The 24,603-nt window shown below is 36.1% G+C and overlaps 1 long non-coding RNA gene across 1 annotated transcript; it reads right to left on the reverse strand.

The window, feature by feature from the left end:
• Positions 1–11,106: 11,106 nt before the first annotated feature.
• Positions 11,107–14,098, reverse strand: LOC118683401 (uncharacterized). The gene is made up of 3 exons (XR_004979228.2): positions 13,802–14,098; positions 13,386–13,735; positions 11,107–13,246 (listed from the first exon to the last, which is right to left on the reverse strand). It is a non-coding gene; the product is annotated as an uncharacterized lncRNA (long non-coding RNA).
• Between the last annotated feature and the right edge of the window lie 10,505 nt (positions 14,099–24,603).

The raw sequence follows: 24,603 nt of genomic DNA on the forward strand, positions 1-24,603 counted from the left end.
TAATGAGTGGAATGTAAGTTTTCAAGGGGTTTTCAGCGAAAACTGTGTTTTCGTTTGACAGATATTGTTTGGATAAAAACCCAAGTTTTCGCGTGAAAACCTCTTTTGTCTATGAAAACACGAATTTTGTGTAGGTGCGAACATAGTATTAGATATAGGGTTATATATATATAAATGATCAGGATGAAGAGACGAGTTGAAATCCGAGTGACTGTCTGTGCGTCCGTCCGTGCAAGCTGTAACTTGAGTAAAAATTGAGAAATCTTCATAAAACTTGGTACACATGTTTCTTGGTACCGTAAGACGGTTGGTATTGCAGATGGGCGTAATCGGACCACTGCCACGCCCACAAAACCACTAGGGAGGGGCATCTGCAGTTAAAACATTTTTTTTAAAGTGGGCGTGGTCCCGCCCCTTAATAAGTTTAATGTGCATATCTCTTAAACCGCTAAAGCTATAATAACCAAATTCACTGGGAGCAAATGTTTTTAGCACCTCTATAGACGGTGTTGAAAAATACTGAAAGCGCGATAAACCAAGCACTAAATACGCCAGAGACATTAAATTTTATCTCTGGGATGGTATGAGATGACTTTATAGGAACCGCGTTCAAAATTAGTCAGTGGACGTGGCACCGCCCACTTTTAGGTGAAAACCCATATCTTGAGATCTGCTTAACCGATTTCAACTAAATTCGGTGCATAACGTTCTTTTCATATTTCTATGTTATAGTACGAAAATGGGCGAAATTGGACTACAACCACGCCTATTTCCCATATAACACCATTTTCAGTTCCATCTGATTCTTTCACTTTCGACTACGCATATCAAGCAACAATGATTATATCGGGGTAAAACTTTGCGTGAATTATACGTTTAAAGTATGCCACCTTGTGACCAAAAATTGTCAAAATCGAACCAAAACTGTTCAAGCCCCTAAGTACTAAATATGTGGACCCCAGTGCCTATAGTTGACCTTCTACCGAAAATATCATTCAATCCACAAAGAAATCGCAAACGAGTATACCATTTGACTTTGCGAGAGTATAAAATGTTCAGTTACATTCGAACTTAGCCCTTCCTTACTAGTTTTCTAAAAGAAACAGCTGACAACTGTTGTTCCATGTTCTGGTTAGAAACTAACCAAGACTCCTTCCTTCGGCAAAGGTTACCAGAACTTAACTAAAACATGGTTGCTAACCAGATATTGAGAAAACTATTTTTCAACATGATACCGATAGAGTTCTGGTTAAGCGCTTGACCATATAATGAGAAAACGGACCTAACTCATGTTATATTTAGAATTTTTAAGTAATAGAAGTTTTAGAACAGTCAATTTGATTGGATAGAATTGGAAATGTATGACAAAGATATAGCAAAATTTAACCGTTTTTGGAAAATTTGTCCTAGTTGTACTGAAACCATTCAGAAAATGTGCGATTTTTTAAAATAGAAACTATCGCCGTGGCTGGCACAGTACAGTAAACTAATTTGTGAATTCGGATTTTAGAATAAGACATTTCATTTCAATATCGCAGCAAAATTATTTGATTTCTGCATTCGATTTTCGAACCGATTTCTCCTGGATAATTAATAGTATAAGCTCGCATTTAGTGTACCTTATTATATCTCCTAGGTAAGCTTCTCCTTATAATTTTTAATAACATCTGTTCCGTTTCATTCTTTTTACAACTTCACTGTTGGTCACTCCATCTATTCATGGCTATTTTTTGATATTTTTGAAGATCCTAAGCTCGAAAGACTCTAATCTATTGACGTCTGCTATTTGCAGAGTCCAGTTTTACGTAACATACCTATAAAAGTAATGTACTAGGTCTTAGGACCAATTCAATTAAATTCGGAACATGACACTATTGTGACATTCCCATATCACGGTGTGAAAATGGGTGGAATCGGATCACAACCACGCCTACTTTCCATAAAACAAAATTTTAAAACCATCTAATTATGTCACTTTCCAGTATATAAATCAAGTACCACTTCCCTTAGCCCCATATATCTAATATAAAGAGCTACGAGCTTCAGGATGACATGTGAGTTACCTTAATTAAATTGAGAGACCGTGTTTTTCTCCTAACAGTGCATCTATGTGCGAATACTCCCCTATTTCCCATATAACTAATATAAGATTTTCAAACTTCCAATTGGCGTTATACCATACATATATTAACCGATAAGGCAAGGTTTCTTAGCAATATTAACTGAAAGTATAATATTGGACTATATGCTAGTTTAATGCCGAAAATATGTGAAATTGGTCTACGAATTACTCCAACTCCTATATGTTACATATGTTATATTATTATGTTATATTTATATGTTATATATTATTCTAACAAACAGTATGTGGACTACCGCGGTTAGTGTGTGAGTTACATATTTATACATTGCTTAAAAAAATTTTCTGGAGTTTACCAATATACCCTATATAGTGATTTCCGACCATCCACCTGAGTTTAAACCACTTGAGTTGGAATGTGATATTTTAATAAAAATAAAAATTACTGACTAAAACTAAAACTAATCGAGTCCGGGTGACTGTCTGTCCGTCTGTCTGTGCAAGCTGTAACTTGAGTAAATATTGAGATATCTTTATGAAACTTGGTACATATATTTCTTGGTACCGTAAGACGCTTAGTTTTGCAGATGGGCGTAATCGGACCACTGCCACGCTCACAAAACGCCATTAATCAAAATCAAATAAATTGCCATAAGTAAGCTCCGCAATAATATACAAGACTGTTATTTGGTACATAGGATAAAATTAGGGAGGGTCATTTGCAGTTTAAATTTTTTTTTTAAAGTGGGCGTGGTCTCACGATAAACCAAGCACTAAACACGCCAGAGACATTAAATTTTATCTGTGGGATGGTATGAGATGACTTTATAGGAACCGCTTTTAATATTAGACAGTGGGCGTGGCACCGCCCACTTTTTAGTGAAAACATTCTTCTCATATATCTATGTTATAGTGTGAAAATGGGCGAAATCGGATTACAACAACGCCTATTTCCCCTATGAAACCATTTTTAATTTCATCTGATTTTTTCACTTTCCAGTATGCAAATCAAGCCACAATGATTATATCGGGGAATACTTTGCGTGAATAATACGTTTAAAGTATGCCACCTTTTGCCCTGCTAAGCGAGCAATATACTCAGCGTTCGGAAAGCACTTGGATTAAATATATAAGTTGCAAGGCAGCAATATGGTCTTGCAAAAGACGAGCTTTCAAATAGCGGGAGATTTTAATGTCTGGTCTACTGCTTGGGGTAGCAAAAGCACGAATCATCGTAGACGTCTTGTCCTAGAATTCTTGAGTCAAACTAACCTTACAATAATAAACAGTGGCACGCAAAATACCTTGCAAAATGGCAATAAAGGTTCCGTAATAGACCTAATGTTTGCAAACGACGCGCTTAACTGGCACATTAAATAGGAGGTGTCAGACATGTACACAAATAGTGACCACATGGCCATAATTGCTGAAGTTTTGTTCTCCCGAGAAACGGAACCCCCCAGCAGAAATACCTCTCGAAAATGAAGTTAGAGGCAAAAGTAGTTCGATACCGACGTTTTCGAGATCGTCTGGAGGGCGGCAAAGACACCAGGCGTCGACGCCGCCAACTTTGTATCCGCTGTGCAGCAGGAACTAGTTGCAGCATGCGACGCAACTATGCGCAGGGCGAGATACAATAACAAGCGAAAACCAGTATACTGGTGGAACGAAGAAATCGCCACGCTGAGGAAGCTCTGTCACTCAACTAGATGTCGCTTGCAGCGTAACCAGGGAGGCGAGAATGAAAATCGCCTAAGAGAAGCATTAAAACGCCAAAAAAAAGCTCCTGAAGTCAGCAATCACCCGTAGCAAAAGAGGGAACCGCGTACAAAATATGTATGTTGAACGCATCATTTATAAAGGAAATCGTCGACGCATTATTTCCAGCACATGACCCCATTTCCTATGCTAGGCGAAATGATGTCACAGAGCTCCCTCTATTAGTCACACAAGAAGAACTACTGGCCATCGCGAAAAAAATTAAAAACTCCAAAGCGCCTTGCATAGATGGTATACCAAATATAGCCCTAAAAGAAGCCATGACTTTGAGACCTAGCTTGTTCGTTAAAATGTACAATGCGTGTATACTGGAAGGCGTGTTTCCCGACCCGTGGAAGGTGCAGCGTTTTATTCTACTCCCAAAACACGACACGATTGGTAAAGTGTACGAAAGTATAGTAACAAACCGTTCGGAGCTAGCAATCCAAAAATCCGGCGGATTATCAGAGAGACAATACGGCTTTATAAAAAAGAGGTCCACTATTGACGCACTAAGTATAGTCGTTGATATTGCTAAATGTGCAATAAGTGCAAGAGATGGAAAGGTGGTACCAAAGAATATTGCGCGCTAATTACCCTGAAATACGCGCTCCGCAATACCTCATAAATATTATTATGAGTTATTTTAAGAACAGAAGGCTGCTATTCGAGACAGATGAGGGTACCAAGAGCTACTCTATTTCGCGTGGAGTACCGCAAGGTTCGGTTTTAGGCCCCCTTCTTTGGAACCTGATGTACGACGGGGTGCTAAGACTACATCAACAACAACCCGTGAAACTAATCGCCTATGCGGATGACTTCATAATGGTAGCAGTAGCGCAACATCTAGATGACCTCCGAGTCAAATGCAATGACTGCATAAATGGTATACGACGGTGGTCCGCAACCATAAGTCTAGAGTTGCCTGAGCAGAAAGCAGAGGTCTTGCTCATTAGCTACAGGAAAATTGAAGAAAAAATATCGCTCACCATAGGAGAATCTCAGATAACTTCACAGCCACAGCTGAAGTATCTTGGTGTAATATTGGACTCAAGGCTAAAATTTAAAGAGCTCTTGGAAAACACGACGGGTAAAGCAAATAAAATCTATAATTCTTTATCTAGAATGATGGCAAATAGAGGCTGTGTGCGTTCCAGGCGACGATTTTTAATAGCTAAGGCAATGAGATCCGTTATACTGTATGCAGCTCCAATATGGATCCAGGCGCTAGACACAAAATCATATGCTAGACCAATAATCACAGTGCATAGGCTTTCTGCAATACGCGTGGTAAGTGCTTTCCGAACCGTATCAAGCGACGCAGCTGAAGTATTAGCCTGTATGGTGCCCATTGACATCCAGGGAAATGAAATGACTTATACCAGCTATCGAAACCCTCTACAGCAACAAAAAGAGAGGAAAGAACCAAGAGCATTACACTGTGTCAGCAACGGTGGCAAACCTCATCCAAAGGACGGTGGACCCACAGACTGATACCAGACATCAGAACGTGGATAGATAGACAGCATGGGGACCTGGATTTCCACCTGACCCAAATACTAAGTGGACATGGGTGCTTTAGAAGCTACCTTTACAAATTTCGTCATGACTATAGTTCGTACTGTTCGACGTATACAGAGTGTATAGAAGACTCTGAACATGTTTTTTACCATTGCCCTCGGTTCTCAAGTATAAGAGAAAATCTGAAAACTACACTTGGCGGTAGTTTCTCGGTGAAAATTTAACAGCACTTATGTGTGAGTTCTAATAATGACATGAGACAAGTGAGCTCTAATAATGACAAGATTGAGACACTTACAACAGATTAGGAGTCAGTCAGTCCGTACCGTAGAGGAGACTTAAATGTCTTCTTCTCCCCCATGAAGTAATACTTTGTTCAGTAGTTCCGTGGGAGAGATTTGGGTTGGGAGTAGGTTAGGTTAAGCGGATTGAATTTCCCCACTTCGGCTTTCAAAACTTCCCCCTACTAAAAAAAAAAACAAAAAAAAAAAACCTTGTGACCAAAAATTGTCTAAAACGAACCAAAACTGTTCAAGCCCCTAGGTACTGAATATGGGGACCCCTATAGTTGACCTTCTACCGAAAATATCGGTCAATCCACACAGAAATCTCAATCGAGTATACCACTTGACTTTACGAGAGTATAAAATGTTAGCCCTTCCTTACTTGTTTCGTTTTGTGTATATTTGTGGCGTACATCGCTGAAAAGTCAAATAAACCTAAGAAAAATACTTTATCGTTTAAAACCAAAGTGAAAATCCTGCCAAAGATGTTAGCCCTAGATTTTTATGTGACGCCATCTGCAATCAGCTATACAAAGTCAAATAGAGCACCAATTTTAAATAATGTTTCTAACGTTTATCATGAGGCCACAATAAATAGTTGCACATCGTTGCATTGTTAATCCACTCAAGGGTAAAAGTTCAAAGAAAACATTTTATGTTGATCTGCCATCGACATCTGCTTCAATACCACATACCGAAAAATATCATGTGCTTGTGTTGGAAAATCCACTACACTACACTTATTAACATCGAGGTTAAAAAAATGGAATTTACTGATTTTTATTGAGTTGAATTTTTCAATTTTTTATATGTATGTACATAAAAGCAAATTTAGAACTATTTTTATATTCTTGCAACATGTTGCTATAGAGTATAATAGTTTTGTTCCCCTAACAGTTGTTTGTATCACCTAAAAATAATTGAGATAGATATAGGGTTTTGTATATACAAAATTATCAGGATGAAGAGACGAGTTGAAGTCCGGGTCACTGTCTTGCCGTCCGTCTGTGAAAGCTGTAACTTGAGTAAAAGTTGAGATAGATGAGATCTTAGCATAGCTAAGCCCTAAATAAAGATATAAAACTGTAATTCGGCACATGGTATCGCAGTATCAAGCTTGTATAACCAAATCGATCATAATAAATCCCTTAAGCACCCCTAACGACACTGTAAAAATGATAAATCAATAAATACATGCGTCAAAAACTCAAAAGAGATCATAGGAGAGGGCTTCATAGAAGCAGCTACCAAAATTTGACGAAGGGTGTGACTCCACCCACATTTAGTCGAAAACCCATATCTCGGGACCTACTCGACCGATTTGAGCTCAATTCGGTAGGTAGCATTATTTTGATATGTCGAAATCGGACTACAGCTATGCCTACTTCTCATATAACACAATTAGAAATTCCAAATTATTTAAATCGGACAACAACTTTTCCAGCAAAAGGTACCGAATATATGGACAACAGTTCCTATAGTGAACTTTTTATCAAACATATCGGTTAATTCGTGAGATATATTAGAAACTCAGAGAGAATCCTTACCTGATAATAATTTACCCGTGTGCCAAAAATGGGTTGAACCGGATTAATATATCCTTAAGTTCCCATACGCCTTATAGAAAAATTTGTGAACTTGCGGGTGACTTTATACCTCAAATATCGGTCAATATGTGAGTTATCTTAATATTATTGAAAGAGCATTTTTTCTAATAACAATGTATCTTTGATCATGAAGTGGATAAAATCCGGAGAAAACTTGCCCAGCCGCTATAGGTATAACTAATATCAGGATTTTAAAACATTCAGTTAACTTTATCCCACATATATTGGTGATGGTATATGAGGCACCTTAATGAAACTTAGTGGTTAAACTCAATAAAGTTTCTAAATGTCTTACCGCTGGTGGGGGACAGAAAAATACTTTCTTGAGTTGAGAATATTTTCATTCTTTTTTTTTTTATTTTGTTTTTATTTTAATTTTGTTTATCCTTATATACTATTTTAATTCTAACTTAAAGTATGTGTACATGTGTGTGTTTGTATGTATCGTTACACGATGTTATGTTATCTATTTTATGTGACATGTGACATGGGTTTCTTATCTGTGTGTACATATTTAGCGTTCAAGTTTACATATTTATACTGCATAAATATATATCTTAGGTCAACAAGGATATGAATACATCTTTACCTAAGTAAATGTGTTTGTATTTTTAATTGTTGAGTGCATGCGTATTGCATACGTATAAATGCATACGTGCCTCATATAAATGTATTCGTGTTGCATATAACTGTATATATGTTTATATGTTTGTTTATGTATAAATTAAAATATTAACTGAACTGATAATATTGGATATATTATAACATTAAATTAATTACCCAAACCCCCATATACTACATATAATGATTTTCGTTATTCTAAAAACCCCACGCTGAATATGCCGGTCAGTGTATGATAAAATTGCCTGAAAATATGTTCTTGAATATACCTGAACAAAGTCAAAAGTTAGTGAAATTAGCCCAGACTCTTACGGCCCCCAATATATACTATATAATGATTTCCGACTTTCCACCTGACTTTAAACCGTTTAGGTTGGTCAATATGTGTGATATTTTAATAAATTTAAGTGAACAAGCTTTCTTAAAAATTATGTTGTTTAGCGCTGAATATGAATGGAATTAGCTTAGACCTTTGTCTAAACCTCCCTTTCTTAATATATTCAATTGCGATCCTCAGGTTGACGTTTTTCACATTATCTCAATATATTAAATTTAGCCTTTTCGGTTGAGTTTGCGTTAAATATATCTTATTTGAAGATGATTTAAATAAAATTTTCGCTGACGAGAAGTAAAATATTGTTATAAAACTAATTCAATCTATGATCTATAGTATAAGTTGGTGAGATACAAATTTGATTGTAAACCATTCAGTTTCATCGAACAAGGAATGTTGAAATCTTTTGCACCATTTTTTGAAAAATAGCAAAAATAAAACACTTTAAGGTATTTCCCTGGATTTGATACTTGCAAGTTGCAAGAGTATGAAATGTTCTGTTACACCCGAACTTAGCCCTTCCTTACTTATTTAATATAGGTCAAGTAAAAAGTTCGTTCGGTTTTTATCTAAGAGATGGCGTTATTGTCCATAGTACTAGTGTTACGTGTCGCATCATGTCATACTATACGGCGCTGAAAACGTGTTTATTCGCGCTAAAAGTTTGTCTTTGACAGTTGTTTGATTGATATACTCAGTTCGTTGTGAGCGCTCGTCAAAGATGGACACCAACAAAGAGAAAATTCGCTATATTTTACAATTTTTTTTCGATCAAAGCCCGATACTGTAAACGAACGTGTAGCACAAAAGTGATTTGCTAGGTTCCGTTCCGGTAATTTCGATGTCAAAGATGCACCACGCGTCAGGAGGCCTGTCGTCGAAAATTGCGATAAAATCACTTATTTAATTGCTAAGAAACTAAAGATAAGCCAGAAAACCGTTTGGAACCATTTGCATAACCTTGGATTCAAAAAGGAGCTCTATGTTTGGGTGTCACACGAACTAACGCAAAAAACATGATGGACCGAATTTCCATCTGCAAATCGCTGCAGAATCGCAACAAAATCGACCCGTTGCTGAAGCGGATTGTGACTGGCGATGAAAAATGGGTCAGTTATCACAACATCGAGCGCAAACGGTCGTGGTCAAAGCTCGGGGAAGCGGCCCAGATTTAGGCCAAGACCTGATTGACGGCCAGGAAGGTTTTGCTGTGTGTTTGGTGGGATGGCCAAGGAATCATCTACTGCGAGCTGCTCCCCTATGGCCAAACGCTCAATTTGGCCCTCTATTGCCAACAACTGGACTGCTTGAAGGCAGCACTCATCCAGAAGAGGCCATCTTTGATCAACAGAGGCCGAATTGTCTTCCATCAGGACAACGCCAGGCCACACACGTCTTTGGTGACTTGCCAGAAGCTCCTGGAGCTCGGATGGGAGGTTCTAATGCACCCACCTTATAGTCCGGACCTGGCATCAAGTGATTACCATCTTTTCCTGTCCATGGCAAACGCGCTTAATGGTGAGAAGTTGGCCTCAAGAGAGGCCTGTGAAAATTGGCTCTCCGAGTTTTTTGGCAATAGGGACGCAGTCTTCTACGAGAGGGGTATAATGAAGTTGGCATCTCGTTGGCAACAAGTTTACGAACAAAACGGCGCATATTTGACTTAAATCGGACAAATGTACACAAAGTTATCATCTTTTGAAAAATCAATAAAAAACCAAACGAACTTTTTACTTTACCTAATATAAAGTTTTGCCTACACCTAAAAGTATTTCCTCGGCGTTAAACCTTGCACAAGTTTGATGACAACCGAATTTAGCTCTTTGTGATATCTACAAATCGAAATTTCGACTATTTTTCTAGTTTTCTAAATAAATATATTTGGAAAAATCACGAAATATTTTGTCCGGATTCTTCATTGAAATATATTGTCAGGTTTAAATAGGTGTTCTTCACAGTTGAACGAAATAGCTTGTTTCTACATACAACCATGTACTTCGTTTTCGTCTTGCCCATTGATTCTTCGAATTTTTTACACATTCTAGCGTGAATCATTTTAAGAAATATCTTAAGTGCATATGACATTAGACTAATTAGTTTATGGTAGTTTACTACAGTGCTTGGCATTATTTTTCTTAGGCAGTGATATAAAGGTAGACCTCAACCAGTCCGTTGGGTATTAGCAATTGTCATAGAAGTGATTGAATTGTGGAATCGGACAATTGTCACACCTACGAAAAGTCATTAATCGAAAACTTATAACTAAGTTCCACAAAAGATACAAAACTATAATTTTGAACAATGAATTCCATTAGGGGAGGGGGCATCTGTGTTTTGAAAAATTTTGAAAAACGGTATGGACCAACCATCTAATACGTTTATTATTGGGTCTAGAGCTATAACAACTAAATTTGCTTGGAACAAATCGTGTTGGCACCTACTCCAACAGTGGGAAAGTGGGTGTAATCGGATCATAACCCCACCCACTCTCCATATATTGGTAATGTTGAGAACTACTAGTGCGATAACTAACTTTCTCCTTTTCTATGATCGTATTTGTTCGTATAAACTTCTAGTATTCCATATTCCAAAGTTCCAGACAGAGATTGAAGGCCGTTGTGTGTCGTATTGTCATTGCTATATAATATGCCGGTAAGTGTACTTCAGTGGTTTCTCCTTCCTTCTGAAAGGTTTATTTCCTTACATATTTATAGAGCATTACAGGGACAGACGTCCGCTTTCTAGAGCTGCAAACTAGTCGGATCACTCGATAGCTTACAAAGATACTACCTATAGTATCGATAGTTTTTTCCCTTGAAATCTACTTACTTTTCGCTGGTTTAAATAAAGAGACCTTGGTTTTGTACACTTCATTTTTTATTTTAAATTATTTTTGGACTTAATTATAAAACAAAACATGAACAATAAAGAAAAACACAAAAAAATAAATAAAGTTAAACATAACATTTTACTTTACATGTTACTATATATGTCTCTGAGAGCCGACAAGTTATAAAAAGGTACATTTTTTATACATATACTAGTGTAATATGAGATCAAGAAATTTTTACTAATAATACGCTTCGATAGAGTAATTTGTTTAAAAGTAGTCATTGGTTGACGTTTTTAACCTTTAGTGCCCTTAGTGTCGTTCTCCTATCTAATATAGCAATCCTGCTAAACATTCTCCCCGACTCTGTACATTCATATCTATATTGTCTACCAATAGGGATGACGTGTCAAATTTTGTCAGTGTGTTCAGTAAGGTTTACTTTTGCATGTCACTTTTCACTTTGGTACAATGCTTGGAAATTGCCCAAGATTATTATACAAATTCACATTCTTCGAAAAATTCACAAATTCACGTTCGTCAACAAACAAAATGGGGTAAGTCGAATTCTCGTATGGTTCAGAAAACGCAATTGCGTCACCGGCAACGCTCTTTGAGCTAGTTAAGAAACGAATTACTTATCACATTATATCACTAAAATATCGTAAACAAACAAACATCAAAACAACCTTATGTTTTAGTAAACAATATATATCCTTATAACCTTATCTATAAATGAACAGAATATATCAAAACAACATTATCTTAGAACAAACGAAATGTACCTAAACAAACAATATGTTATATGTAAACAACTATCAACTGGTAATAAGTAAACACACTAGTTAGTATAAATAGCAGTAAGATCTATGTAACAAGTCTTAAAATATCAATAAGGACTACCCATTGCGGTGCAACTCAAAAGTATATTTTTCATGATTCACATCGTGTAAACGATATTAATTAACTCGAAGACAACATTCAGAGCACTATAGCCAAAATTCCAGCCGAAACTCTACACCGGGTCATCGAAAATTTGCGTAAACGGGTAGAGATATGTAAACGGAGCCGTGGTGGCCATTTGGTCGACATTTTGTTCAAATCATAAATGGCATAAAATTATCTACATGACACAAAAAAACCCATTTTGACCGACATGAGTGTTTTATTTTGTTTTAAAATCACGTTGTTCACGTTTTAGACCCTTTAGAAGTAGCAAAATGAACGCAGAAATCTACATTGACTTATTAGAAAGTGAGCTGCTAGATTTTGCTTGTGATTTACATGGCAATGAATAGATTTTTTGGCAAGATAATGTCCCAAACCACGTGGCAAAGACGGCAAAGGTGTTCTTTAACTCCCAACATACTGAGTTACTTCAGTGGCCTGCCTTAAGCCCATCGAGGATCTATGTGGAATTCTTTCCGCCAAAACATTTGCATCTTAGGCAGCTCAAAAATGCCATAGTACAAGTATGTAAGATGAATGGGACAAAACTGATTTGTTTTCCCTAAAAAACTGGTGAAATCAATGAACCGTCGCATTTAGTTGGTGAAGATAACGGTAGTACCATCCCTTGTTAACTTTAAAAACCTTTTATTTCACAAAAGAAATAATATGGTAACCCTTTTCAACACAAAAAAAAGTTCTACAAGAAAAAGTAATATTGTCGTAGAGATTATAAAATAATCTTAACAAATATGCCCTCTGCTCTCTTATAGTTCCTTTTTCTAGGTTTTGGATTCCTGTATTTGGGCTATTATGTGTTTTCATTTCTTTCACTTCATTTACAAAAGATGTCGATAAGGTAACACTGGTTATTTGACATTTTGCATCCCTTTTGTTATCTATATTATATAGGCTTTTTGCACATATAAATATTTTATACGGGATTAAAAAATAAAAAAAATGTAATCCCACAAACCACCAGCACCTCATTAAAGTGTAAAAAATAATTCGAAACCACGTGCGCACACCAAAGCCAAGAATGAAAAAATGATGTTGAGACTACCATGTCCACCTTATAAATCCCAGAAACCTGCGATCATCATCTTTCGTACAGATAGGACAGTCTTCGCCTTCTTCCGAACATGTTTGTCATGTGAATAGGCATGTTTCGACAGTTCCTTGGTCAATGGGATGTACATCATGTTTCATCGAAGGTCGATGAAAAAGGTCCTTCAAATTACGCATTAAAGGCGTCAAATATTTCTGTAAAGAGTAAAAATTATTATGGCGTAAAAATGAACATTTGTCACTTTTGTGCGAACACTTGAAACTTGATAAACAAATTTTTGACGGTCGACGCAACAATGCTTAACAATGATTCACTGCCCTTTAAAAATCTTACCAGACATCTCAATATACAATATTTCAGGTTATATTCTTATCCACCGATTATATACATACATATTTACATATGTTCTTGTTGATTTTAATTTGTTTTCATTAGTTCAGAACTCTTTGTTAAATTTGTTTGGTCTGAAATGATCATAAAAACTGATATCAAGTTTGATTTTGACGTGCGCTTTGGCAGAGTAATTTGTGTCGTAACCACGTTCGCTGAACTCTCACGCAATTCGACCGCTATACAATGCGAAATCAAGACGAACTTTTTTATATAAGATGCATACGGATATACATATAAACATACATATGGTATGTATGTACGTCCATACTCCAAACGTGTATTGCTTTTACCTTATTGAGGAAATATAGATATACAGACAATATTTTTAAAATTTACAATTCGTATTTTAAATTTACGCTTTTCATCGATGGTTTGTTTGCTTTGGCTGTTGATTGTCGGAAACCTTTCGCAAAGATTAAATCAAGTTCAACGACTTTCTCCAAAACCATTTTTTTCGTGTTTATGATTTTGAAATTTGTGTTTATGAAAAAGTTGTTGTTCGACATCTGGTAAACTTGTACATGTAGTTCTTAAGAAGTTATCCGAAGACGGTCGATGAACTGAATACACTCCCTCCAGGTTCAAGCGTCTCTGCACAAGGGTAGTGCTTCAAGCAGAATTCTGGATTAAATAAAAATTTGGCTATCAAATATTTACATTTAAATTTTAATGGACGTATAAAAAAATGTTTCAAATAGTATATTTTCATAATAAAAGTAATTGTTAATTACACAGAGCAGGTTGCAATTATTATTATATTATTCGATTCATGGAAGCTCATAGAGACATGGTCCGAGGCTTTGTGAAGGGTGACAAAAATAAAGTCGATGCGCTTAGAAAGGAATCGGTTATAGAGAAATACATGTGATTTTCAAAAAGAAATAAATTAATATTATGGGCAAGAATTTTGCTTTATTATAAAATGGGTGTTGCCATTATGTTTAAAAATAATTTGGGCAAGCGACCGCCGCAGCTGGCTCAATTTTCGATCACTTTTTGCGGCAATTCCGATAAGCGCCTTTCGGCTTCAATTCTTGCACGAGTTGGATTTTGTGAAGCGCAAACCAACATTCTTACGCAAAATCTTCCATAAAGTGGATAGGCACAACTCCAATTATAGCGCAAGAAACGGAATTGAAATCGAGCTTTAGCTTTAAGCTAGCGTGTTTATTCCATTAATTGAATCTTAAGACTGACTTCTTATGAGCTATTTTTTTATGCTTATTCCTAAATTTAATGTTGAAACTTGTGTTTTCATCCATCAAAAAATGTCAAACGAAAACACAGTTTTCGCTGAAAACCCCTTGAAAACTTACATTCCACTCATTATAATCGGTGCCTGCTCTAGTTTAATCGATATTATTAGAAGACATATTTTGCCAGCCCTAAATGTCAGTTGACAATTTGTTTACATTCCATAAATGACCTAAACGTACCCTACAAGAAACTGCTGATGGGTTCGCCAATACACTCACATTTAATATGTCAGTACTGTTAATTTACATTTGCATTTTTAAATTCAGAACTATCCACTGATTGGAGAGATGGCATCAAGTGAAAATTTATTTTTATATTTTATTATATTTTTGTTGCACTCCTTTTTATATTTAAGTATATTATTATAACTATTTTTGATTAAAAGTTTGAAATTTATTAAAAAAATAAAAATTATATTATCTACTGCGCAAAAGAATTTTTCTATTCTGATAGCGTTTCAGTCACAACTGACAATTTTCCGCTATGACGGATTTATGGTCAGCAATGACTCAGAAAAAACAAAACAAACAAACAAAAAGAAAACAAGGATCTTAAGAAAATGATAGAAACTTTGTTCTGCGCGCTGATAAAATTTTTTCAGCTATGACTGTCATATTACCCATCAGATGACCGTCACTGTTCTTGTAGGGTACATAACAAATGTAAACAAATAGATGTGTGAACTGTCAATGAAAACTCATCGAAAACACACAATGTCGGTCAGAACGACTTTGGTTCCACAATCCACAAATTGTGTTTTCAAGATTTCAATTCGGTGCGAACATAGTATAAGAAGAAATCAAAAAGTTCTCTTAAATTTTTAACCTCTATCTCTCTCCACTGGATGAATATTTGCCCATACGTTTCCTGTGGTTGGAATCTCTGCTTTAATCGTTGCTTCACGTCAGACCAGTTGCTGTGATTTAGCAACTGTTGAACGCATCTTCCTGCGTCACCATGCAATTTCTCGTGCACGACTATTTGGGTTACAAATTCTTCCACATGGAGTCTATTGTTGCATAAGGTAAATCCTCTGTCCACAGCGTGCAAGTAAATTGTCGCCTTTTGCTCCACCGTACGATTTTAAATGGCGAAAGTGATTTATTATTTTGTCATCACTAAGAGCGAGTTGTTGCCCTGGTTGTTGGTTGTTTAGCTGCTGTTGTTTTAGTTGCATTTGCTGCTGCATCTGTGCTTGATGTTGCTGAAATGCGTTTATAACCTCTTCCTGTCTTCTTATTTCATCAGCAAGTTCCTGTGTATTTGACCAAATGCTCGTGTGTTTTTATACTCTCGCAACCTGTTGCCACAGAGTATAATAGTTTTGTTCACCTAACGGCTGTTTGTATCACATAAAACTAATCGAATTAGATATAGGGTTATGTATATATAAATGATCAGGATGAAGAGACGAATTGAAATCCGGGTGACTGTCTGTCCGTCCGTGCAAGCTCTAACTTGAGTAAAAATTGAGATATCTTTATGAAACTTGGTTGACATGTTTCTTGATACCGTGAGACGGTTGGTATTGCAGATGGGCACAAAACACCATTATTCAAAAACAAATAAATTGCCATAACTAAGCTTCACAACAAGATACAAGACTCTTATTTGGTATACAGGATCACATTAGGGAGGGGCATCTGCAGTTAAAATTTTTTTTAAAGTGGGCGTGGTCCCGCCCCTAATAGGTTTAATGTGCATATCTCCTAAACCGCTTATGCTATAATTTGCTATATAAAATGCTTTTAGCACCTCTATTGACGGTGTGAAAATGTCTGAAATCGGGTGACAAGCCCGCCCACGCCCCATATAACGGTATTGTTAAAAAATACTAAAAGCACGATAAACCAAGCAATAAACACGCCAGAGACATTAAATTTTATCTCTGGGATGGAATGAGATGACTTTATAGGAACCGCGTTCAAAATTAGACAGTGGGCGTGGCACAGCCCACTTTTAGGTGAAAACCCATATTTTGAGATCTGCTTAACCGATTTCAACCAAATTCTGTGCGTAACGTTCTTTTTATATTTCTATGTTATAGTGCGAAAATGGGCGAAATCGGACTACAACCACGCCTACTTCCCATATAACACCATTTTAAATTACATCTGATTCTTTCACTTTCCACTATGCAAATCAGGCCACAATGACTGTATCGGGATAAAACTTTGCGTAAATAATGCGATTAAAGTATGCCACCTTGTGGCCAAAAATTGTCTAAATCGAACCAAAACTGTTCAAGCCCCTAAGTACTAAATATGTGAACCCCAGTGCCTATAGTTGACCTTCTACCGAAAATATCAGTCAATCCACAAAGAAATCTCAAACGAGTATACTATTTGACTTTGCGAGAGTATAAAATGTTCGGTTACATCCGAACTTAGCACTTCCTTACTTGTTTTTTATAAATTCACTAATTCTCTATTAACAATTTGTTTACTGTTGTTCACTTTTTGGTGTTCTTTTAAAGTTTATATTTATTTTTCTGAAAATGCTTGCAGGGTCGCTTTGGCGACTGCGCCAGAAACGGAATTGGTAAATATAATGTTGAATGCAAAATATGCAATGGTTCATGTATTGTGTGTTCTGATAAATGTTTTGTATTTGTAAGTAAGTACATATGCTTATTGGAGTGTCGGCGGAAAAAAGGTTAAACCCAGTAATTTCGCTATTCTAAAGAAGTAACCTTAAGCTATTAAGCTTTTAATTAGAAACAAGAACTAAAGGCCAATTCGGGTGTAACCCAACATTTTATACTCTTGCAACTTACAAGGCTCAAAGTAGTGAAAATACCTTCCGTTGTTATGAAATTTGTATTATATATTAAAAAATGTTGTAAAATTCAACACACATTATTCGACAAAATCGTAAATGAATTACAATCAAATTCTTATTAAGTTATATTTTAGGTTAATTTATATTTTAGGTCACACTTACTTACTTAGTTTTATTACTATATTTTACTTCGTGTCAGCTAAAATGATATTAAAAACATCTTCAATTGAGATATATGGGATATAAACTCAACTGAAGAAGCTAAATTAAATATAGAGACATAATCTCCAAAGTGTGCTGGTCAAGCTTTTCTCGTACAAAAAACTTTTTTTTTGGTTCTAAACGATAAATACAAAGAAGTGGACAATTTATTGCTGCGTGGCAAATGAAAAACAAGGATAATTTTTGAGTATCATCATCATTATTATGGTGGGAAGTCTGAAATTCTCATACAGGCTATATTGGAGACAGAGAAAGGAGTGGGCTGATTGAGTTTGACATTGCTGAGGTATGTATACTTAAGAGAATATTTTCAAGCAAATTTATAAATATATAACTTACACATTGAACGACATGTTCGTCATAAGGTTAGTTAGAATAACGAAAGTCAATGATTGTAGTATTTAGGAGTTGGGGTAATCCGTAGACTAAATTTACTATAGTATATCCAATATTATTCGTTCTGTTAATTTTGCTAGATATTTTACATATTGACTGATATACTTATGTATGTATATGGCGTACGGCCAACCGGAAGATTGAAATTCTTATATTAATTACATGATAAATAGGGGTATTGACCCGATTGTATCTAATCTTGGCAATACAACATACTATTAACAGAATAAAATGCTCCCTGAGTTTCATTAAGGTACCTCACATATCATCAGCAACATATATGGAGTTAAATCTAACGGATGTTTGAAAATTCTGTGATTATTTGTGTAGAGGCTAAGGTAAGTTTTTACCCGATTTTACTCAAAAAATGCACCATTATAAGAAAAATACATCCACTCAACTTGGGCCGATATATGCGGTATGCAGTAAACCGGAAGTTCGGAAATATTTCGATAAGCTATATGGGGGCTAAGGGAAGTATTGACCCGACTCCATCCATTTTTGACATTCAAGCATACTGTTATCAGAAAGAAACTTTCTCCGAATTGCAATAAGATATCTCATAGAAGTTAGCGCCAGGCACTGAGATCCCCATATTCGGTATATAAACTATCAGGATGACGAGACGAGTTTAAATCCGACTGTCTGTCCGTCAATCTGACAATCTGTAAAAAGTAAGTGTGGCCCGCCCCCTAATAAGTTTAATGTATATCTAATCCAAACCATTAAAGCTATTATATATCATCCAAATTTGCACAGGACAAATTTTTCAAAGTCCTCTTACGGCAGTGTGAAAATAAGTGAAATCGGATAAAAACCCCGCAAAAAAAAAACCGCCCACTCCCCCTATAACGGTCTTGTTAAAAACTACTAAAAGTGCAATTAACCAATAACTAAATGTGTCAAAAATATTAAATTTCACAAGAGAACTTTATAAGAGTCGGTCTCAGATTGGAGGATTTGCGTGGCAGCGCCCACTTTTATGTGAAATCCATATCTCGGCACCTGCTTAACCGATTTCAACTAAATTCGGTACACAACATTCTTTGTATATTCCTATGTTACAGTGCAAAAATTGGACTACAATCACGCCTACTTTCCACATAACACAATTTTAAATTCCATCTGATTCTTTCACTTTCCAGTATAGAAATAAAACACGTTATTATAACGGGATAAAACTTTGCACGAATAGTGCTGTTAAAGTACTTACGCCACCTTATCACCAAAAATTGTCGAATATGTGGATCCCAGTACTGATAGTTGACTTTTTAGTGAAAATATCGGTTAATGTGTGAGATATATCATTGAAATTCAGGGAGGCTCCTTTCCTGATAACAGTGAGTCTGGATGGCAATAATAGGTTGAATCGGTCAATACTTCCCTTAGCTCCCATATACCTAATATAACGATTTTTGAACTTCTGGGTGACTTTATACCGCATATATCCGCCAATATGTGAGTTATTTCATTCAAACTGAGAGAGTGAGTTTTACAAATGTATACCTTTGTGCCTAAAATGGATAAAATCGGGTGAAAACTTGACCTAGTCCTAATTAATACCAGGATTATCGAACATCCGGCTGACTTTACTCCATATATGTAGATTGGTGCTGGCATGTGAGGTACCTTAATGAAACCCAGGGTGTATTTTATTAGTATGTGGCATGTTAATAGTATACGGTATTGGCAAAAATAGATCGGGTCATTACTACCCCCAACTCCCATATACTACTTAAATTGATTTCCGTCATTCCAAAAAGTTTTATGCCCAATATGTCGTTCAGTGTGTGAGTTATATATTTATAAAATTGCTTGAAAATATGTTCTCAAGTACTATACCTGAGCAATGTCAAAATTAATACAATCCCTTTCTCTGCACCCAATATACCCCATATAACGATTTCCGTCGTTCCACCTGTACAAGGTACTTTCCAAAGTAAACAGGACTTTAAAAAAAAAGACAGAACAAATGGTTTTATCGGAAAAATCCTTCTCCTTCTGCTTTAATACAGCTTTTTGCACGGTCCAAAAGCATGTCGAACGAGTGTTTTAGCTCGTTGCCCGGTATGGCCGCCAGTATGCCGGTGCAAGCCGTTTGAATGGCCTCCACGTATGCATAACGCTTTCCTTTCGTCGACAAATGCATTTTTCCGAAAAGGTAGAAATCGCACGGTGCCATATCAGGTGAATACGGGGAGTGGTTGATTGTTAAAATGTGATTTTTGGTCAAATAATCGGCCGCAAGCGTCGATCGATTAGACGGCGCATTATCGTGCAACAAACGCCAACTTCCATCTTCGCGATATTCGGGCCGAACACGTCGAATACGGCGCACCAAACGCTTCAAAACTCCAAGGTAGAATACCCCATTGTATTTATACCATTTAGGTTGGTCAAAATGTGTGATATTTTAATGATATGAAATGGACAAGTTTTCTTAAAAGTTATGTGGTTTATGATTTTGACAGCGCGTTGTTAGGTTACTTCCTTCAGAAAACGAAAAAATTTCTTGACGCGGAATGTTAAATGCTGGTACAAATGGATGTACAAAAGTAAATATTATTAATAAATTAATTCGTTTTGCATTTTATTTATTTTGTACTAATTTTAGAATTTATGTAAGAATTTGACGTAAAGTTGCCGCGTCGGCGTTAACGCTGAGCGGCCAAAACGCGCCGCTCAACGCTGTCAGCGTTGTCATTTAATCCGATCGGACCAAAATTGTTAATTTCATTTTGATGGTAGTTTGGTTGGTAGATTTTTTTATCAGATGTACATATTTACATATTTAGAATGAAAGTTATCCTTTAGATCTGCTTGCTCAAAACTAGATACTATCTTATACTAACAAAAAAATAGTTATGAATGGGAACCATCAGCTCAATGAGTAGAAAATGAGAGACCTAACTATAATTCCATTAGTTCTATACGTTAAATTGTAAAGACATATAGAAACTGTCAAGAATTTGACATAATATTCGTGCATTCCGTCAACTTTATGCATCAAATTAAATTAAAATGGGCTTATGGACGAATAAATAGCTTCGTTTTACTTCAAATAATTATTAATATTATATTTTTAACTGGATTTTATGTATAACAATAACGTACGTAAAACTTACGCAGTAAGCTAACAAAATGATATCAACGTCAGGTAACTGAAAACTTAAACTTTTGCGACATACATATGTATCAAATAACAACTGGACTTTGTTGTGATGAATGCTCGCCTGACCTTCAAAGTGAAAATTTCGTAGGAACTGGTTAAAAATATTCGATTGACTTGAAGAAAGCAAGGGCCTTAGGTTAGCTTAGGTTACGAGGTCGATCCAAACAGAGAACTCACTTACACAGCCTGAAACGCTGGGGCGTGTGGGTACGTAAAACTACAATATAATAGATCTTAAGACCCTCAAAAATCGATAAAGTGCTTTGAGTCTATCACAAATTTCTTGAGGCGACTAATGCCAGTTTCGGCTACGTCTTCTGGTTCACCGAAGGTAAGATTGCCCTGATGTTTCAACCTCAGTGTTGCAAAGGCTGGACAATGGAGGAGAAAGCGCGCGGTCGCGAGGTCATTGGTCAGGGGCTAGAACGCAAGACGCCAATGGAGATTAAACTCGGTCCTATTCCGCTGTGAGCGGGGAAAGGGTGCCTCCTCTGGCTAGCTCATCGGCTTGTAATTGCCAGCGATTCCGCTATGAACAGGCACCCAAACGAGCCTAATGATGAAGTATCTTGCTCCTTCCAGAAAACTTCCCCTCCAACCTTCCCTCTTAGCTTCGACCTTCGCACCAATACACCTGCCAGCAATGTCCATGGGAAAGGAAGGGTGAGCTTGTTGCCAAATTTAAATGACCTCTTAGATTGATTTTTATATATGTACATATGTACATACATATCTTCCAAATGTGACCGAAAACTCCAATATTTTGATGATAAGAAAATTTGGTAGTTTTGCAACAGATTTGGTAGGCATTTTGACCCAAGACCCAAGATTTTCTCAAGTGGCAACACTGGTAGGTGATGTAAGAAACGGAGCCAAATGAGCTATGGCGTGAGCACCCATACTCTAGAACACTGGTTGGAAAATTACACATTCAAACAATTTAGCATTTATCAATTTTTTCTAAGTAAATGATAATGTTCATGTACTTACTTATATGTACATTTGCTATTTGCAAGCATCTAAAACGTGGAAATACTGTGAGGTGTTAGCAAAACTTTTTATAAGAAAATTCATTTTAACTATTAGGGATATGAGGTTAAGATTAATATCTAGACCAATTCCATTCTAATTCAGGCCTGAACTGCAAAATTTTTAAGAAAACTTGTTCACTTGTTCATTAATTTCAATAAAATATTTCACATATTGGGGATATCGTTTTCTATTATTACGAAAATCATTATTTGTAGTATATGGGGGCTGATGTAATTCGTATACCGATTTTAAACATTTTCCAGATGTCTTATTGACTAATATATGCGGAATTAAGCCAACCGGAAGTTTGGAATTATAATATTAGGTATATAGGAGCTAAGAGTAGGCATATGGGAATTAGAGAAGTATTCACCCAATTTTGTTCAGTTTAGCCACAACAATACAATGTTATTAGAAAAGATAGATCCTCTTAATTTCATTAAGATAACAAGATAAAAGATTGTATATAGTATCCGATATACTTATGCGGCATAAAATTTATATTAGGTACATATGTATATGGGCAAAGAGAAGTCATGACTCGATTCAGTGCACCCTACAGGTCATGATAGAGCTCTGTGGGGTGGGGTTTTACCCATTTTCACACTGTCGGAGGAGGTGCCAAAACGACTTGTCCTGCGCAAGTTTGTTTGTTATAGTTCTAGTGGTTTGGGTGATAAGTACAATGAACGGGACCGCGGCCATTTTTTTGAAAATTTTCCAATACAGAAAGGGTTGATTTCACCAAATTTTTATACTCTCGCAACCTGTTGCTACAGACGGTTGTTTGTATCACCTAAAACTAATCAAGTTAGATATAGGGTTATATATATATAAATGATCAGGATGAAGAGACGAGTTGAAATCCGGGTGACTGTCTGTCCGTGCAAGCTCTAACTTGAGTAAAAATTGAGATATCTTTATGAAACTTGGTAGACATGTTTTTTGGTACCGTGAGACGGTTGATATTGCAGATGGGCGTAATCGGGCCACTGTCACGCCCACAAAACGCCATTAATCAAAAACAAATAACTTGCCATAACTAAGCTCCGCAATAAGATATAAGACTGTTATACTTAGTTTTATTACTATATTTTACTTCGTGTCAGCTAAAATGATATTAAAAACATCTTCAATTGAGATATATGGGATATAAACTCAACTGAAGAAGCTAAATTAAATATAGAGACATAATCTCCAAAGTGTGCTGGTCAAGCTTTTCTCGTACAAAAAACTTTTTTTTTGGTTCTAAACGATAAATACAAAGAAGTGGACAATTTATTGCTGCGTGGCAAATGAAAAACAAGGATAATTTTTGAGTATCATCATCATTATTATGGTGGGAAGTCTGAAATTCTCATACAGGCTATATTGGAGACAGAGAAAGGAGTGGGCTGATTGAGTTTGACATTGCTGAGGTATGTATACTTAAGAGAATATTTTCAAGCAAATTTATAAATATATAACTTACACATTGAACGACATGTTCGTCATAAGGTTAGTTAGAATAACGAAAGTCAATGATTGTAGTATTTAGGAGTTGGGGTAATCCGTAGACTAAATTTACTATAGTATATCCAATATTATTCGTTCTGTTAATTTTGCTAGATATTTTACATATTGACTGATATACTTATGTATGTATATGGCGTACGGCCAACCGGAAGATTGAAATTCTTATATTAATTACATGATAAATAGGGGTATTGACCCGATTGTATCTAATCTTGGCAATACAACATACTATTAACAGAATAAAATGCTCCCTGAGTTTCATTAAGGTACCTCACATATCATCAGCAACATATATGGAGTTAAATCTAACGGATGTTTGAAAATTCTGTGATTATTTGTGTAGAGGCTAAGGTAAGTTTTTACCCGATTTTACTCAAAAAATGCACCATTATAAGAAAAATACATCCACTCAACTTGGGCCGATATATGCGGTATGCAGTAAACCGGAAGTTCGGAAATATTTCGATAAGCTATATGGGGGCTAAGGGAAGTATTGACCCGACTCCATCCATTTTTGACATTCAAGCATACTGTTATCAGAAAGAAACTTTCTCCGAATTGCAATAAGATATCTCATAGAAGTTAGCGCCAGGCACTGAGATCCCCATATTCGGTATATAAACTATCAGGATGACGAGACGAGTTTAAATCCGACTGTCTGTCCGTCAATCTGACAATCTGTAAAAAGTAAGTGTGGCCCGCCCCCTAATAAGTTTAATGTATATCTAATCCAAACCATTAAAGCTATTATATATCATCCAAATTTGCACAGGACAAATTTTT

Source organism: Bactrocera oleae, chromosome 6, assembly GCF_042242935.1.
Source record: "Bactrocera oleae isolate idBacOlea1 chromosome 6, idBacOlea1, whole genome shotgun sequence".
Taxonomy (NCBI): domain Eukaryota; kingdom Metazoa; phylum Arthropoda; class Insecta; order Diptera; family Tephritidae; genus Bactrocera; species Bactrocera oleae.